The sequence below is a fragment of the Thalassophryne amazonica genome, chromosome 11, assembly GCF_902500255.1.
Source record: "Thalassophryne amazonica chromosome 11, fThaAma1.1, whole genome shotgun sequence".
Taxonomy (NCBI): Eukaryota; Metazoa; Chordata; class Actinopteri; order Batrachoidiformes; family Batrachoididae; genus Thalassophryne; species Thalassophryne amazonica.
The window spans coordinates 45,871,765-45,890,160 of NC_047113.1; the positions used below are offsets into that span (position 1 = coordinate 45,871,765).

At 40.4% G+C, this 18,396-nt stretch overlaps 1 protein-coding gene across 2 annotated transcripts in view; it reads right to left on the minus strand.

The window, feature by feature from the left end:
* Positions 1–18,396, minus strand: part of pdlim7 (PDZ and LIM domain 7) — a 94,804-nt gene that overhangs the window by 27,324 nt on the left and 49,084 nt on the right. The window lies entirely within an intron of this gene.

Consider the following 18,396-nt stretch of genomic DNA (forward strand, 5'->3'; position numbering starts at 1 on the left):
AAAAAGTACTTTATAACTATATTTCAACCAGAAACATGTATGTAAACAACAGGTAATACTGCAGTCAGAATATATATATCTCGTAAGATAATTTGTGACAAAAATTATAGTGTCACGCCAAACTAAATGTTAAATTTTATGAATATTCTTTTGCACAATCCACATGCAAAAGTTAATTTTTCAAACTGGCTGCACTCAAAAAACAAAATATATGGCTGTGATTCAAGACAGCCGACATTCCTGGTTATGGCTAAAAGATCATACTTGCATAGTTTGACTACACTCATGTTAGAACATTTCCTGACACCTACATATCAATCTGATGATCAGAGAAGCCTGCCTCCACATTTCTACGCACTGGAATAAGCCAGACCTCATCCCTGACTTACTGAAGTCTGTGCCTGTGAGCTGGGCCAGGATACGGAAGGAGCGGGACTGGGTTGTGCCAGTGCGGGGCTGCCAGTCCTCCGTGTCCTGAATCAGTCTCTTCTTGCTGCGATCGTTGGGGATAAAACAGGGCACATTGTCCACCCTGAGGCTGTGCCTGCACACACACCCAGCAGGCACAGACGGCAGGTGTGGTTAACACAACAGCACGTATGGACTACCCACTCACACCAAACCATTAACCAGGTGTCCTTGAAAACAGAAGACATCCTTAAGGTTTCATGCAGTACTTGGCGTCAAAGTCACAATTAAGCACACTAATGGACGACCGTTAAAGAGGGTTTATGATGGGGACATCGCAGAATCATACGCAGACATTACCTCATTAGAATTCAAAAGTATAAGTCATTAAAAATCAGAATTAATTTCAGGCAACTATTCTTTTTGGGGGGGAGAGGAATGCTGCTTTACATTTAATGAGGAAAATGTCTCTGATGAGATCACAAAGAAGCATTTCTCGCCTCAATCTTTCAGTATACTGTACAGCTGGCACTCGTCAAAAAAAAAAAAAACAAGCAAACATGAAATGAAAGAAGAAATGTTACTGATGAAGCAGTATGTAACGTTGTTTTTGCAAAGCTTTCTTATAAACCTAATCATGCAAAAACTGAACAAAATCAATCCAAACATCTCAAGTTGTCCGTCTTATCTACTATAACACGGCCACATATTATACCCTAATAAGCAGCCAGCATGCAGCTGTCCCTTACTTGGCTTCTTGGTACATTTCATCAACATAAGTTGCTTCCCCCCTGCAGAACAGAACAAAAATCAAATATATGGACTGTAAGAAGTTGGCAGCAGAAGCAACACAGAGAAAATTAGCCCACAAGAGAGTTTTGACAGATTGCAGCATCGATGCATTTATCCTGATATAACTTAAAGGGATACTTCACTGAAGGCCAAGGTAAATAATATATCTGTAGGCATTAAGGCTTCATATCAGTTTCCACAAAACCTCATGTATTTACTATTTTTAATGAATGTTTAAAATAACACTAGGCACACACTTCAATGACCTGCGCTATTTTGGCTTATTATGTAATCAATATATGTACAGGCAACATAAAGAGTACTGTGAAAATTCGTTCACAGTAGTACCCTGTATGTCCTGTGACGATGAAGATGGGAGGTTTATTTTTATTTTCCCAACAATGTGGAGGGGTACAACTTGATCAACCTGAACCAAGGAAAATGGAGTGAGGGCAGAGGATGTAGAACATGATCCATTTAAACGTGAAGCAGGCTTTCCTACAACAGTGAATCAACATGCTGTGATTGGCGCAGCGCGATGGAGGCAGCTATTATGATTGCCCCTACCCACTAAAACCACCACAAACACGATAAATGATCTGCAACATAGGATTTCAGATGACAATTTGGACTTTTGACCTTCTCACACCCTTGGTAGTCATAAAGGGGCATAACAAAGATGAATTTCTGTCAACCAATAAGTCAGAGGAAGGTTGCCCAAGCATTTCAATGGTAGCAAATAACTTTTCTCAATACCCTTTGATTAAGTTTACTGAATGTACTGATCAACAGCCATAGTAAATATAAATATAAACAGTCATGATATGGCTACACCCATAAAATCCACCCATACACTCACTCATCTTCAACCGCTTACTCCAATTAAGGGACCTGGAGCCTATACCAGCAGTCATAGGGCAAGAGGCCGGGTACACCATGGACAGGACACCAGTCTGTCGCAGGGCCACATATAGACGGACAAACACATTCACACCCGCATGCACACCTACAGACAATTTAAAGTTTCCAATCAATCTAACCTTGTCTTTGGATGTGGGAGGAAGCCAGAGCACCCGGAGGGAACCCATGCAAACACAGGGAGAACATGGAAACTCTACACAGAAAGGTCACAGGTGGGAATCAATCCCATGACCTTCTTGCTGTAAGGCAACAGTGCTAACCCCTAAGCTACTATGCTGCCCTCCACCCATCCAATCATAATGCAATTAAAAAATACAAAGTGTAGTAAGATCATAAGAGGTTACTCAAGACATGTTGGTTTGCTGATAATATGTTAAGGCCTATTCAGACGAGATTAGGTTGACTACCTGCTGTTTTTTTGTTGTTGTTTTTGTGTGTTTTATTGTGTTAAACAACATCCCATGTGGCTAAATAAAACTGTCACCAAGTAGCCCCAGTGGCTGTTTTTGAACCCCAGAGAGAATACTAGTTCAAAAGACAGACTGTGTTCTTCCATGTCAGTAAAGATAACAGCACCTTTTACCTTCAGTAAAACGTACTGTCATATTTACCTCAATTTATATCAATTCTAATCAAATGACATGTTAGTAACATGTAGAAAAGGAGTTTTCCGCTGTTTATCTCAAGTATGGAGGCACTTAAAGATGCATCTGGAAGACAACTCATCAAAAGTAGAGATTTTATTTCACACTCAAGTTTTATTTACAAAGTATTTCTTCATGAATTTCGACATACATTGTGCCTCAACTCTGTGCATCTTGGAAATACCTGCTCTGCAGAGCTCTCTTATTCTGTACAAATCTGCTGCAAATATTAGACATACCACACTAAAAAACAAAAATACATTACCTCCCCATATAAAACTAGTGCCGTCCAAATAGAGCTTCAGTCTGTAAATGATTGTGTCAGTGAAGTATCTCTTTAATATTCAATGTACCAAGCACAGTGAAGGGTTCTACCCAAATAGGGACTGAACATGTAATAAAGAAAAAATTCAGCACACACTCCAGTAATAAGATGGTACTTGTAAAGGTATGAGTGACTAGCAACAATCTCTATTTCAGACACATGAGAAAGGAAAAACAGCTTTTACTAACTTGTCAGAAGTTTCCATCTGCAAAGTTAGAGAAGAAAAGAAAGTGTGAGAAAATGGGGTCAGAGTTCAGTTTTGGGGAAAAAGAGAAACAGATGTGGTTGAACACATCAAAAGATAATTTAGTAGGATGCAGAAAACATGCCAAGAGGTGGCAGGAGACATGCGGTTATTGTCAGCAGGCTCTGTGAGAGACAGATACCACTGTCAAATACTTTCTACGTACTGTCACCCTTACCAACAATGCTTCAGCAGAATTGGCACAAACTCATTGCCATTCTGCTCCTCAGTCATGCACAGTGAACAATGCTTAAAGGAGACCTGCATTGAAAAAAATGCAGTCAGATTTTTTGAACAAAAAATGACTTACATTTACACATGAGATCCTTCTGAATGTAGTAAAGTAAATCTGCAAGCCAAGATCTGTCATTCAACAGAGAAATCTTCATTTGAAAATGACAAGTTTACAGCCAACATTTAGCCCTCCGCTAATTGTCCCTCTCATCATGGATGCTGCCGAGACGTCACGGACAAGACCCTCTCCCAGCATGCATTGCGCCAATTGTAATTAGTGGATTTACGTCAGTTTGCATCGCTTACCTTTTTGTCATATGGAAGGATCGACGGTTTTTTCAAACTTCATATTGTCTTGCGGTACGTTTGGTGAGTATACATTTATTTTTATTTTTACCTGAAAATTATTTTGGCGGACTTTTTCATATGCCCATTTGATTGAGTGGTGTCGCAATGAAAATCTACTGTCTTTCGCCTCCGGTACCATCGCGGGATATGGAGGCAAGACCCGCAAAGAATCCCAGTCATTAAAAATATATAAACCTCTCTCAGCGTCCATGGAGCTCTGGGGCTTCGATTGCCGAGACGTGCGGTGCTGTGGATTTTGCCGCAAGACGTCTGTCCTTGCAGCAACAGGTGTACCGGCAACTTCGCATTAAAACAGCGAGAGTAATCTCAGGACTTGTGCCAAGTGTGCTGCAGCTCCATTCAGTAGTGATGCCGGTGTTGTGCGCTGAATCTGGCACAACACCGGCTGCAAAGCAGACACGGGCGGTGTGAGTGGCCCACGTTGGCGGTTAACGAGCTCGTTAATGAGCCCGCAGACTTAATAAGCGCAGCGGAGGCAGAGAGCGGGAGAGGAAGAATGGTGCCCGCTATCGATATCGTTGCTGATCTGAGCACACAGATCTGTATCTCACATTCATTGCAGCTTACTTTTGGATGTTGAAAGCAGGACGTGTATAAGTAACATTACTAACAGATAAAATCAATTTCAATGCGGGATCGGACTGAAGGCGGGAGCGTGTCGTCTTGTCCCTGATGTCATGGAAATGATACAGCTGTACAAACTGTTTTCACAGAGGGCTAAATTTTAGCTGCAAATTTGTCATTTTTAAACGAAGATTTCTCCGCTGAATTACAAATGTGGGCTTACAGATTTACTTTACTGCATTCACAAGGGTCTTATAAATACATATCAGCTATTTCTTTCTGAAATCTGACCACATTTATTTCAATGCAGGTCTACTTTAAAGTTATGCAAATGGTTGTGACATTTCCTAACAACTTGGCTAAATTCTGTGCCATCACACTTAATCAAATTTATCTTGTTCTCCAACACCCACTCAATAATACACACCACAGCAACGACAGATCTTTGTGTGACTGCGGAAGTTCTGCACAAACAAACAAACAAAAAAAAAGGCACACAAATCCTCTTGCAACAGGCCGAGACACTGACATATGCTGTGAAACAAATATGAACAATAGTGTTTCTTAAAGCGAGGATCTGGACAAATATGACCAATAAGGTATGAGGACACAAACACATCACAACACCATGACACAGACCAGAGGAACCTATTCATCTACTACCTATTCATCTACATCTGGAGACAAGAAGGATATAACTCAAAGGATTGCTGATCATGGAAAAGTAGAACTGAGAACATTTAAATACACAGACCACAATGTACTGGACTTGGAGCACGATATAGACCCAGACAATAATTTCTTCTCAAATATCAATGACAGTTGTTGCTATTATACAGATGAACAGTTTAATCGGATCATTAAAACGGATAACAAATTATCAATAATCCATTTCAACAGCAGAAGTCTATATGCAAACTTTAACAACATTAAAGAATATTTAAGTCAGTTTAAAGAAATATTTAACATAATTGCTATATCAGAAACATGGATCAATGAAGATAAGGAATGGATTTTGAACTGGATGGATATGAATTTAATTGTGTAAACAGAAAAAATAAGAGTGGAGGAGGAGTGGCTGTGTATGTGGATAAGAACATGGATTATAAAATAGTAGACAATATGACAACTGTGATTGATAACTTATTAGAATGTATAACTATTGAAATATGTGAAGAAAAAAGCAAAAATGTATTAGTCAGCTGTATATATAGAGCACCAGGATCTAGTATTGAAACATTCACTGACTGTATGGGAAAAATGTTCTCAAAAAATAATCAAAAAACTGTGTTCATTGTGGTGACTTAAATATTGATCTGCTCAATCCAAATAAGCATAAAATAACAGATGAATTTATCAGTATAATGTACAGTATGAGTTTATATCCAAAAATCACCAGGCCAAGCAGAATTACATCCCATAGTGCCACCTTAATTGATAATATATTCAGCAATGATATTGAGAATAACACTGAGTGGATTATTAATCAATGACATTAGTGATCATCTACCAGTTTTCATCGTTTATAATAGAAACCATCGGCGGAATCAGCCAGAGGAGAAAATAAAATACAGGCGAGTGCGGACAGAGGAAAACATGAACACACTAAAGAAGGATTTACAGGAGCAAAACTGGGAAAAGGTATACAGTGAAAGTGATGTTGATAGTGCATATGAAACTTTTTTACAAATATTTACATCATTATATGATAAAAATTGTCCAATTAAACAAGACTACAGAAAACAAAAAATCCAAGCTCGACCATGGATGACGAAAGGGTTACGAAATGCATGTAATAAGAAAAATACACTGTATAGAGAATTCATAAAACTAAAGACTAAAGAGGCAGAAAATAGATATAAGAAATACAAAAATAGATCAACTAATATTATACGGGTATGTAGGAAGGAATATTATAGTAACATATTATATAATAACAAAAACAATATTAAAGGAATATGGGATATATTAAATAGCATTATCAAAAATGGTAATAAAAAACAGAGTTACCCTCAGTATTTCATTGATAATGTCAAGAAGGAAAATAAGGATGAGGTAGTCAACAGTTTTAATAATTTTTTTGTAAATATTGGACCAAGCTTGGCAGAAAAAATTCCCGATTCCCAACCTGAGGATTGGGATAATAATCTCATAGAAAGAAATCCCTGTTCAATGTTCCTCACAGCAGTGGATGGAAATGAAATTATAGACATTGTGAATAATTGTAAATATAAAACATCTACCGATTTAAATGAAATTGATATGGTGGTGGTAAAACAGGTCATTGAATGGATTGTAGAACCATTAACATACATCTGTAACTTATCATTTCAAACCGGTAAATTTCCCAATCAAATGAAAATAGCTAAGGTTGTGCCGCTGTATAAGACTGGGGATAGACACCACTTCACAAATTATAGACCTGTTTCTTTGCTTCCACAATTTTCCAAATTATTAGAAAAGTTATTCAATAATAGATTAGACAAATTCATAAATAAACATAAATTACTTACTGATAGTCAATATGGATTCAGAGCACATAGTTCAACATCACTTGCATTAATAGAATCAGTTGAGGAGATTACAAACGCCATAGACCACAAATTACATTCAGTTGGAATATTTATAGACCTTAAAAAGGCTTTTGATACAATTAATCATGACATATTAATCAATAAACTTGAACAGTATGGGATTAGGGGGTTGGTGTTGCACTGGGTGAGAAGCTACTTAAGTAACAGAAAGTTTGTGAAGTTGGGGGAATATACATCATCATGCTTGGACAATGCTTGTGGCGTCCCACAGGGGTCAGTATTGGGTCCAAAACTGTTTCTAATTTATATAAATGATATTGTCAATGTTTCCAAAATATTAAAATTAGTATTATTTGCAGATGACACAAGCATTTTTTGTTCAGGGGGGGGATTTGCAGGAGTTACTGAGGAGGATCAGTATAGAAATGGGAAAATTGAAAATATGGTTTGACAGAAACAAATTATCATTAAACTTAAGTAAAACAAAATACATGTTATTTGGCTATTGTAATACAGACATACAGGTTCAGTTACAAGTCGAGGGGGTAGATATTGAAAGGGTATATGAAAATAAGTTTCTGGGGGTGATAATAGATGATAAGATAAACTGGAAGACTCATAAAACATATACAAAGTAAACTGTCAAGAAGCATTTCAGTTCTAAACAAAGCGAAACATATTCTGGACCACAACTCACTCCGCATTCTTACTGCTCACTGGTTTTACCATATTTACAGTACTGTGCAGAGGTATGGGGTAATACTTATAAAGGTACAACACAATCACTATCAGTAATGCAGAAAAGAGCTATAAGAATTATTCATAATACTGGCTATAGAGATCATACAAATCCACTATTTTTACAATCCAAATTCTTAAAATTCACAGACTTGGTTCATTTTCAACAGTACAAATTGTGTATAAAGCAATAAACAATTTACTTCCAGCAAATATTAAAAATATGTTTTTTAACAGATCAGGGGATTACAGTCTGAGGGGGAAATTTAATTTAAAGCATCAGTGGGCACGAACAACATTAAAAGGTTTCTGTATTTCTGTCTGTGGGGGTGAGGATGTGGAACAGATTGGGAGTGGGGCTCAAGCAATGTCCAAGCATGAACCAGTTCAAACAGCGGTACAAAAATATGGTTTTTTCTGGGTATAGGGAGGAGGAAGGGTAATGAGGGTTAGGGTGTTTTTGTTTTTTGCTTCGGCTTGTAAATATATAGTATTTTGTATGTAAGTAGGTATGTGTAGGTGTATATTTATGTTTGTGTATATATATGTGTATATATGTATATGTGTATATATGTGTATGTATATGTGTATGTTTGTTGATGTGTGTATGTATATATGTATGTGTATGTGTATATATATATGTTGATATCGGTTTAGGTGTGTAGGAATCTATGTGTATATGTGGCAAAGGGTATTACTGGTTGTGGGGAAGAAGGGGTAGGGATAAATAAGCTGATGCTTCACCCTACCCCTTTTCGGACATGTTGGGTACACAGTAGGAACTTTTTTGTTGTTGTCTTTACTGATCTATCTTGTAATTGTTGTTGTATCAAATGTTCGAAATAAACAGTTTTCATTCATTCATTGCAACACAGTGTTTACTGGCTGGAATCATTCAATAATATCTGCAGTAAAGCTGGGCTGTTCTTTCCAAATATGGCCAGAGGAATGGCACTCAGCCATCTGTAGAAGAACCTCACGTCCATGTAGCACCTCTATAAGTCAGGCTGCTTAAATACTCAGTCACAATGCAGTAAAACCTTTGTGAGAACTCAGCAGATTTTAAAAAGAGAGGCTAAATACAGCAAAAGAGCCAAAACTCACTGCTCGACCACTACAGACAGAAAGACAAACGATGGAACCCCCCCTTTACAGGACTTCAAGATGGCACCTGAAGGCACTTGAGGTGATTTAAGTGCCATTTTCATTCACCCACAGAAGTTCTATAAAATCTCTAGGACAACCATGAAATTCAAAGTTGAGCTACAGTAGTAATTACCTCTTCAGTTCAATGTGTTAGCAATGAAGAAGCAGGTCTAACTGCAGTCTCACAAGCAACTGCATGGCGTGCCGTCACCTACTACATGAAACTCCAACTTCACAGTGCAGCTTCCAATAAAACTCAAACTCTGCATCAGCTTAGGGTTAAAGGTTAAGAGATTTGTATCAATTCAGTTTTTGGGGCTTTTACTGCTGCATGTCCAGCAGAAAGTTAAAATTGCAGTGAAAAAGGTGTGTCGTAAAAAAAAAAAAAAGTGGGTGTGTCGTAAAGCCTGTGAAAACTGCGGTTAAACACTTGTTGCAATTAAAGCAACAGAAGTTGGAACTGTTCTGAAACATCTTTACAACAAAGACGTCAAAACCCAAATGACAGATTCTCGAGAAAATGAAATTTACCTTTTTACTTTGATAGATACAATTTATCCTCTGAGGACTAATGACTGCACAGTGAAAACTAAAAGCTTCCTCTTATCGTGCACCTGTTCTGTGGAATGATCTCCCCGCATCAATAAAACAGTCATTTCTGTAGAGACTTTCAAGTCCAGACTTAAGAGGCACTTATTTTCCCTTTTGTATGGCTAGCATAATGGCATAGTATGGTACTATGCTTTCTACCCTTTTAAATTCATTCTATGAGTAACCATAGTGGGCCGCGGCCTCAATTTTATCTCAAGTCTGGGTCTTTTAGTGAAGCTTAGGAAAAGTGGTCGGCGATCACCTTAGCATTTCTTCTGTTTTTCTTGTTGCTTAACTGCTGACAAATTACACTGTATTTGTTGTCTTTCACTTTTGAAAGTGATGGAAAAAAAAAAAAAAAAAAAAAAGCTGAAATCCAAAATTACCCCCACCCCCCACCCCAACACCACTCGCACGAAAATGTTTGAATTCTAGAAGCTCTGAAATGCAATCTGGGACTATTCAAGACGATAAACTGCAGTGAGTGCAGCATCCATTTTGGTGAGGAAAAAAACTTTCCTTATTCAAATTCATTCCAGTAGTATTCTGCTCTTACTAGGATGCAGCAGTTTTCTAGCTTGGCAGATAGTTCTGGAGGAAATCACTGAAGACATTAACACATTGAAAATATGGTTTGACCAAAACAAATTGTCATTAAACTTAAATAAAACAGGGATGAAGTGGAGGTGTAAGAGTCACTAGGTGTTCACAGGAAACCTTCGTGCGCATGCGTGAGTTTTTTCACGCCCGTCGGTTGCGTCATTCGCCTGTGAGCATGCTTTGTGGGAGGAGTGGTGCAGCCCCCTCGGCGGATTTTCATTGTAAGGAAAATGGCTGAGCAACTGCCGCTTTGCTGCATCAAAATTTTTTTCAGAAACTGTGAGAGACAGCCAGGTGGAAACCATTCGGAAAATTCAGATGGCTTTCGGTGAAGATCCTATGGGCATCACACAGATTAAGGAGCATTACAACCGGATTAAAGATGGCCCACAGCGGCTGAGGGCACGCCGCGCTTCGAGCGGCCATCGACAGGCTGAAACAACCAGATCATTTCCAAAGTGAAGGCTGTGTTGATCTGGGACGTCGTCTGACTACCAGAGAAATGGCAAGAGAGGTGGACATAGCACTTTTTCGGCACATTACACTGTTACAGGAGATTTTATAATGAAAGACGTGCGGTGGAATTCGAGCGTCAGGGCGGAGCCGCGTAATGGCGCAGAACAAAAAGCACCTCCGTGTTGGTGTCATGAATGTACTGAGGTGCCCATAATACACCTGGGCACAGCATGTCCACACTAAAACCTTCAAAATTAGTGCATTACTTTAAAACTAAAACATATATCTGATAATTTCACTTTATAAAACTTCAGATGTGACATTAATTTAAATAAGTTGTCCAAAATTAGTTTGGTTAAACTTTTAACCATAAGTTAAAATTGAATGCCTCTGGATGAATTGTTTGATATTGTCAGCGTATCATTATGGGGTCAAAAGAAATGAGCCTTTTTTCTTTTTTGTGACCAGTTCTCCTTTGCCTGCAGAGGATAGAGCAGTTTCTTCTAGAACCAGCTCTCCTCTGTTTATGGAGGATAGAAATGCCCATCTACTATCAAACATTTAACAGGTAGGTGGTTAACTGATTTTAGATTTCATAGATGTTTCCAACTATTCAGCTTTGTTTACCATGTCTGCAAAAATATGTTAGTGGCCTAAAAATTATCAGACCAAAACTTATCTGAAGATAACTGATGGTTGATAATCAATGACTGTTTTCAAAGTTATCCGATAATGAAAACATTATCTTCGATAATTAGCGGAACTGTGCCCCCACACACATACATATACATACATACACATACCTATACACATACGAGGTCTATTAGAAAAGTATCCGACCTTATTTAAAAAAAAAACAAAAAAAAAAAACATATGGATTTGAATCACGTGTGCTTGCGTGAGCCAACCTTGAACCTTCATGCGCATGCGTGATTTTTTCATGCCTGTCGGTTGCGTCATTCGCCTGTGAGCAGGCTTTGAGTGAGGACTGGTCCACCCCCCTTGGCAGATTTTCATTGTCAGGGAAATGGCTGAGAGACTGCTGCTTTGCTTGATCAAATTTTTTTAGAAACTGTGAGGCACATCCATGTGGACACCATTCGAGAAATTCAGGTGGTTTTTGGTGAAAGTTTTATGGGCTTCAAAGACATTAAGAGATGTTACTGTCGCTTTAAGGACGCCCACAGCAGCTGTGGGGCGCGCCGCGCTCCAGCTGCCATCGACAGGCTGAACGACCATTTCTTTTCTAAACGGATCGCTCTGTGGATCCGTGACCATCGTGTGCACTTTCTCTGGTTATCACAAGAGCTGGACATCACCCATTTTCCTGCAGATTTCACTTTTAACAAGAGATTTTGTCATGGAAAGCCGAGCGGACGCTTCGCGCGTCATGATGGATTCGCTGCTGGACCGACACAAAACCACCTCCGTTTTGGTCTCTCAGGACGGCTTTGAGATGGCGTTCAGACAGCTGTCGGTGGTTTTTCAGTCGAGTGATTATCCAAGAAATTGTGGATGTGCCTGGACATGCCAGAACATGTTCTGTGACGCTTCATCACAGCGTTGCTTTGCGCGTCGCGGCACCACCGTGACGCGTGGAATTCCTCCGCACGTCTGTCTCAATTTGCCGAAAAAGTGCTGATGTCCACGTCTTTTAACAATTCCTGTGCTAGTCCAGACGACGTCCCAGATAAAACACAGCGTCCAGTCTGGAAATGAACGGCACATTCCACTGTTACGAGGAGATTTTGTCATGGAAAGGAGCGGACGCTTCGCGCGTCACGACGGCAAGCGAGACAAAGAACACCTCCGTTTCGGAGTGCCAGAAGGACAAGCTGGGACATGCCTTTCAGTGCTTACCAGTCGAGTGAGTATCAGAGAAATTGTGGAGAGGTGGACATGTCCCAGCTTGTCCTTCATATACATATACACATATATACACATACATACACACACACATATACACACACATATACACTCAACAAAAATCTAAATGCAACACTTTTGGTTTTGCTCCCATTTTGTATGAGATGAACTCAAAGATCTAAAACTTTTTCCACATACACAATATCACCATTTCCCTCAAATATTATTCACAAACCAGTCTAAATCTGTGATAGTGAGCACTTCTCCTTTGCTGAGATAATCCATCCCACCTCAAGATGCTGATTAGACACCATGATTAGTGCACAGGTGTGCCTTAGACCGCCCATAATAAAAAGCCACTCTGAAATGTGCAGTTTTATCACACAGCACAATGCCACAGATGTCACAAGATTTGAGGGAGCATGCAATTGGCATGCTGACAGCAGGAATGTCAACCAGAGCTGTTGCTTGTGTATTGAATGTTCATTTCTCTACCATAAGCCGTCTCCAAAGGCGTTTCAGAGAATTTGGCAGTACATCTAACCAGCCTCGCAACCGCAGACCACGTGTAATCACACCAGTCCAGGACCTCCACATCCAGCATGTTCACCTCCAAGATCGTCTGAGACCAGCCACTCGAATAGCTGCTGAAACAATTGGTTTGCATAACCAAAGAATTTCTGCACAAACTGTCAGAAACCGTCTCAGGGAAGCTCATCTGCATGCTCGTCGTCCTCATCGGGGTCGCGACCTGACTCCAGTTCATCGTCGTAACCGACTTGAGTGGGCAAATGCTCACATTCGCTGGCGTTTGGCACGTTGGAGAGGTGTTGTCTTCATGGATGAATCCTGGTTCATACTGTTCAGGGCAGATGGCAGACAGCATGTGTGGCGTCATGTGGGTGAGCGGTTTTCTGATGTCAATGTTGTGGATCGAGTGGCCCATGGTGGCGGTGGGGTTATGGTATGGGCAGGCATCTGTTATGGACGAAGAACACAGGTGCATTTTGTTGATGGCATTTTGAATGCACAGAGATACCGTGACGAGATCCTGAGGCCCATTGTTGTGCCATACTGTACATCCAAGAACATCAGCTCATGTTGCAGCAGGATAATGCATGGCCCCATGTTGCAAGGATCTGTACACAATTCTTGGAAGCTGAAAATGTCCCAGTTCTTGCATGGCCGGCATACTCACCGGACATGTCACCCATTGAGCATGTTTGGGATGCTCTGGACCGGCGTATACGACAGCGTGTACCAGTTCCTGCCAATATCCAGCAACTTCGCACAGCCATTGAAGAGGAGTGGACCAACATTCCACAGGCCACAATTGACAACCTGATCAACTCTATGCGAAGGAGATGTGTTGCACTGCATGAGGCAAATGGTGGTCACACCAGATACTGACTGGTATCCTCCCCAATAAAACAAAACTGCACCCTTCAGACTGGCCTTTTATTGTGGACAGTCTAAGGCACACCTGTGCACTAATCATGGTGTCTAATCAGCATCTTGATATGGCACACCTGTGAGGTGGGATGGATTATCTCAGCAAAGGAGAAGTGCTCACTATCACAGATTTAGACTGGTTTGTGAACAATATTTGAGGGAAATGGTGATATTGTGTCTGTGGAAAAAGTTTTAGATCTTTGAGTTCATCTCATACAAAATGGGAGCAAAACCAAAAGTGTTGCGTTTATTTTTTTGTTGAGTGTATATACATACACACACACACACACACATATATATATATATATATATATATATATATATATATATACACATACACACACACACACATACGTGTATATATGTGTGTGTGTTCTCAAATTGTTATGGATGGGCTGATTTTGTGTTTGAGAATCTTTTTTTTGGTGGGGGGGGGTCCTGTGATCCACACAGGCGTATGTAACATGCGGGTGTATATAATTAAAGCTGCTTCCTCCTTGTGGTGGCTTTTTTTTTTTTTTTTTTGGTCAAACAGAAACCTTTGGTTCATTGTTTTTTTTCTCCATCACTTTTTCAACCATGGATGCACACGCGCGCAGAACTGCATTTAAATGACTGTCAACACAGGTGAACTGCAGCCTGACGCACGATGTGCACACAGGTCCGACTGTGCACGAGTGTGTTTTTTGGGCCGCGTTTAAAAAGTTCCTCAACTTCAGAGCACATCCTGCTGTTGCACTCAGCCCAAACAGACGGAACCAGACAGCCAGGGCTTAATTTGAGGGGGAGCAAGCCAGAACCTCTGACGCGCGCTCCGGAACCTCTGACGCGCGCTCCGCCAGCTATTTATACTGGATCCGTGATCCGCCACCTCTCTTGACTAACAAAATATTAAAAAAAAAAAAAAAAAAATCACCGCGATTGCTCTCACTGCCAATCACACCGCCACCCTCCTGTCTGCTGTGCGGAATTGCGCCAAATCTGGCAACAGGTCCAGAGGCTACGCTCGCTGTTTTCCGGATGTTGACCGTAGCCGCAGAGCTCCGTGGCCACCGAGAGAGGACTTGGATTCTTTGCGGGTCCCGCATCCGTACCTTCGGAGGCAGTGAGTGAAGGCAGAGCCGCACATTGTGTTCTGAGTGTGTCTGTTTATAATCTTCTCGCACAGAAGAAAAAAAGAGAGTGTTTACACAAGAGAGAAAAGTGAGAAAATGTTAAAGCCTGTTTGAGAAAAGTGTGTAGTGAGGGGTTTTACTGCCTTAAAACATCTATAATAAGTGTAAAAAAATAGCGCTACTTCGCGGATTTAATACCGCATTCACACCGGACGTCATCAAATAGGAGGAGCTTCCATTCTGCTCGGTGTCAAGTCATCATGACGGACCTTGATCACATGGAGCAAGTTGTTGTGAAAAGCTCCCAATACAGAGAGTATCATTATTTGCTGCAGGAGCTGCGTCCGGATGACGGCCGCTTTCAGCGGTCCTTCCACCTCTGCGGGACCCAGTTTGTGGACCAACTGTCCCGTTCACACGCGCACATGTAAACAATTAAAAAAAAGAAACTCCGCTGCTTGCTGTAGCTGGCTCTTCCCCCAAAAACTGTCATAATTGTCTTTAGAAACCAGTCACCATTTGTTTTATTATACATCTCTGTAGTTAATAAGTAAAATAATCTCCATGGATGATTCCCTCACGCGTGCACGTAAAATAAAAATAAAAACTCCGCTCCCCCTGCTGTGGTGCTGCTGCTCGCTCCAAAAACTGTCATAATTGTGAAATAAAGGGCAAAAGAGACATCCTGCTCACAGGCTGCTACCAGATACAGGACATGTTCACATCCTCAGTCAAACTCCAGACACCTCCACGTCACTACATATTCAGTCCCTGAATGGTCATTGCAGCGCGACTAGACGAAAAAGTTCAGATTTTTCAACTTGGGGAGGAGGGCAACGCAACGTGACGCAATATCCCGCCACAAACGCGCAAAATCGCTTCACTCGCGTCCATCGCGTCGCGCTGCGCGGTTTGGCGCCAAAACGCGTCCTTACATAGGGATTACATGGCAACCTGTGGCTGCAGTCGCTCGCGTCGCGCCCGGTGTGAACGCGGAGAATGTAACTCCTGCGATAAATGAGGGACCACTGTACATCAGGAATTTGTACTCTATCCGGATTTGGTGTGACTAGTGTTATTAGGCCTACAATACATGCCCAGTTTATTTTCGGTGTGGCGCACAGCGTTGTTCGCAAGCCCCCCCGCACCCTTCTTTTTTTTTCTGCACCGGAGCCACCCATCCGCTGCGCTCCGGGACCTCCCACTTTACAAATTAAGCACTGCAGACAGCAGAAAGATCGCAGACAGACATCAACAGGCTGATAACAGCGATCCCTCACGTGACCACTGATAAAATAACTGTAAGCCTACAAAAACTTGAAATCCTTCATGGTCGTCGTCTCCAACACTTAATTTAATTTCTCACAATATCACTTTCGATCTTCGGCATCAAGAGTTGACACACAGTCTAAAGTCATCTTCCCGTGCGTTTTTTCCCCAATCACATCTGCTTAGAGTCTGGGGTTTTCTGCATACCGTCTGTGTGCGCATGTGCAGGAAAGGTGGAATTAAATAACAACAGCGATCCCTTCTATTGTAGCATTATTAGTTATTATTACTGTTGTTGTTGTTGCTATTATTATTATTAATATATAAATAAAAATAAATTTTAAAAAATTACAATTTGTAATACATTTGACTCTTTTACGGCAACAAACACTGAGCCATTCATAATTATACAGAAAACAAATGCACACAAACGTGCTGAGATGCAAACAGCTTAATGCTAATTTTAACATTGAAAATGACAGACATGCTAACACGTTAGCATCGGTCCCGTTTTTAAGTTATAAAATATATCTATCAAATGTTTCAGAAGACCATAACAGGTTGGTTTAACATAAAAAGATAAATATTACTCACAGACATATGCTCTTTAAGGTTTTAGCAGGGATTAAGATAATTAAGATAAAGCAAAATAAAACAAAGAACCAACAAAGCAGCAGGTCGAAGCACTGCTTCATCGATTCAAGGTTCAAAGCAAAGCCGCGCTGCAGAAAAGGTTGATTACAGAACCACTGCAGGGTCTGTAATCAGTGTAGAGAAGTTATCATTTTCCTGACAAACACCCCCAAAAACAACGGCCACTCTGAAGGACCGATAAGGGAATCATTAAACAAAAAGGCTATTTGACAAATAAAATATATTGTAGTGTTCAGAATAATAGTAGTGCTGTGTGACTAAAAAGATTAATCCAGGTTTTGAGTATATTTCTTATCGTTACATGGGAAACAAGGTACCAGCAGATTCAGTAGATTCTCACAAATCCAACAAGACCAAGCATTCATGATATGCACACTCTTAAGTCTATGAAATTGGGTTATTAATAAAAAAAAAAAAAAAGTAGAAAAGGGGGTGTTCACAATAATAATAGCATCTGCTGTTGACGCTACAAACTCAAAACTATTATGTTCAAACTGCTTTTTTAGCAATCCTGTGAATCACTAAACTAGTATTTAGTTGTATAACCACAGTTTTTCATTATTTCTTCACATCTGCGAGGCATTAATTTTGTTGGTCTGGAACCAAAATTTTGCTCATTTACTAGTGTGCTTGGGGTCATTGTCTTGTTGAAACACCCATTTCAAGGGAATGTCCTCTTCAGCATATGGCAACATGACCTCTTCAAGTATTTTGACATATCCAAACTGATCCATGATATCTGGTATGCGATATATAGGCCCAACACCATAGTAGGATAAACATGCCCTTATCATGATGCTTGCACCACCATGCTTCACTGTCTTCACTGTGAACTGTGGCTTGAATTCAGAGTTTGGGGGTCATCTCACAAACTGTCTGCGGCCCTTGGACCCAAAAAGAACAATTTTACTCTCATCAGTCGACAAAACATTCCTCCATTTCTCTTTAGGCCAGTTGATGTGTTCTTTGGCAAATTGTAACCTCTTCTGCAGATGTCTTATTTAACAGAGGGACTTTGCGGGGGATTCTTGCAAATAAATTACCTTCACACAGGAATTTTCTAACTGTCACAGCACTTACAGGTAACTCCAGACTGTCTTTGATCATCCTGGAGCTGATCAATGGGTGAGCCTTTGCCATTCTGGTTATTCTTCTATCCATTTTGATGGTTATTTTCCATTTTCTTCCACGCGTCTATGGTTTTTTTTGTCCATTTTAAAGCATTGGAGATCATTGTAGATGAACAGCCTATAATTTTTTGCACCTGTGTATAAGTTTTCCCCTCTCCAATCAACTTTTTAATCAAACTACGCTGTTCTTCTGAACAATGTCTTGAGCGTCCCATTTTCCTCAGGCTTTGAAAGAGAAAAGCATGTTCAACAGCTGCTGGCTTCATCCTTTAAATAGGGGACACCTGATTCACACCTGTTTGTTCCACAAAATTGACGAACTCACTGACTGAATGCCACACTAC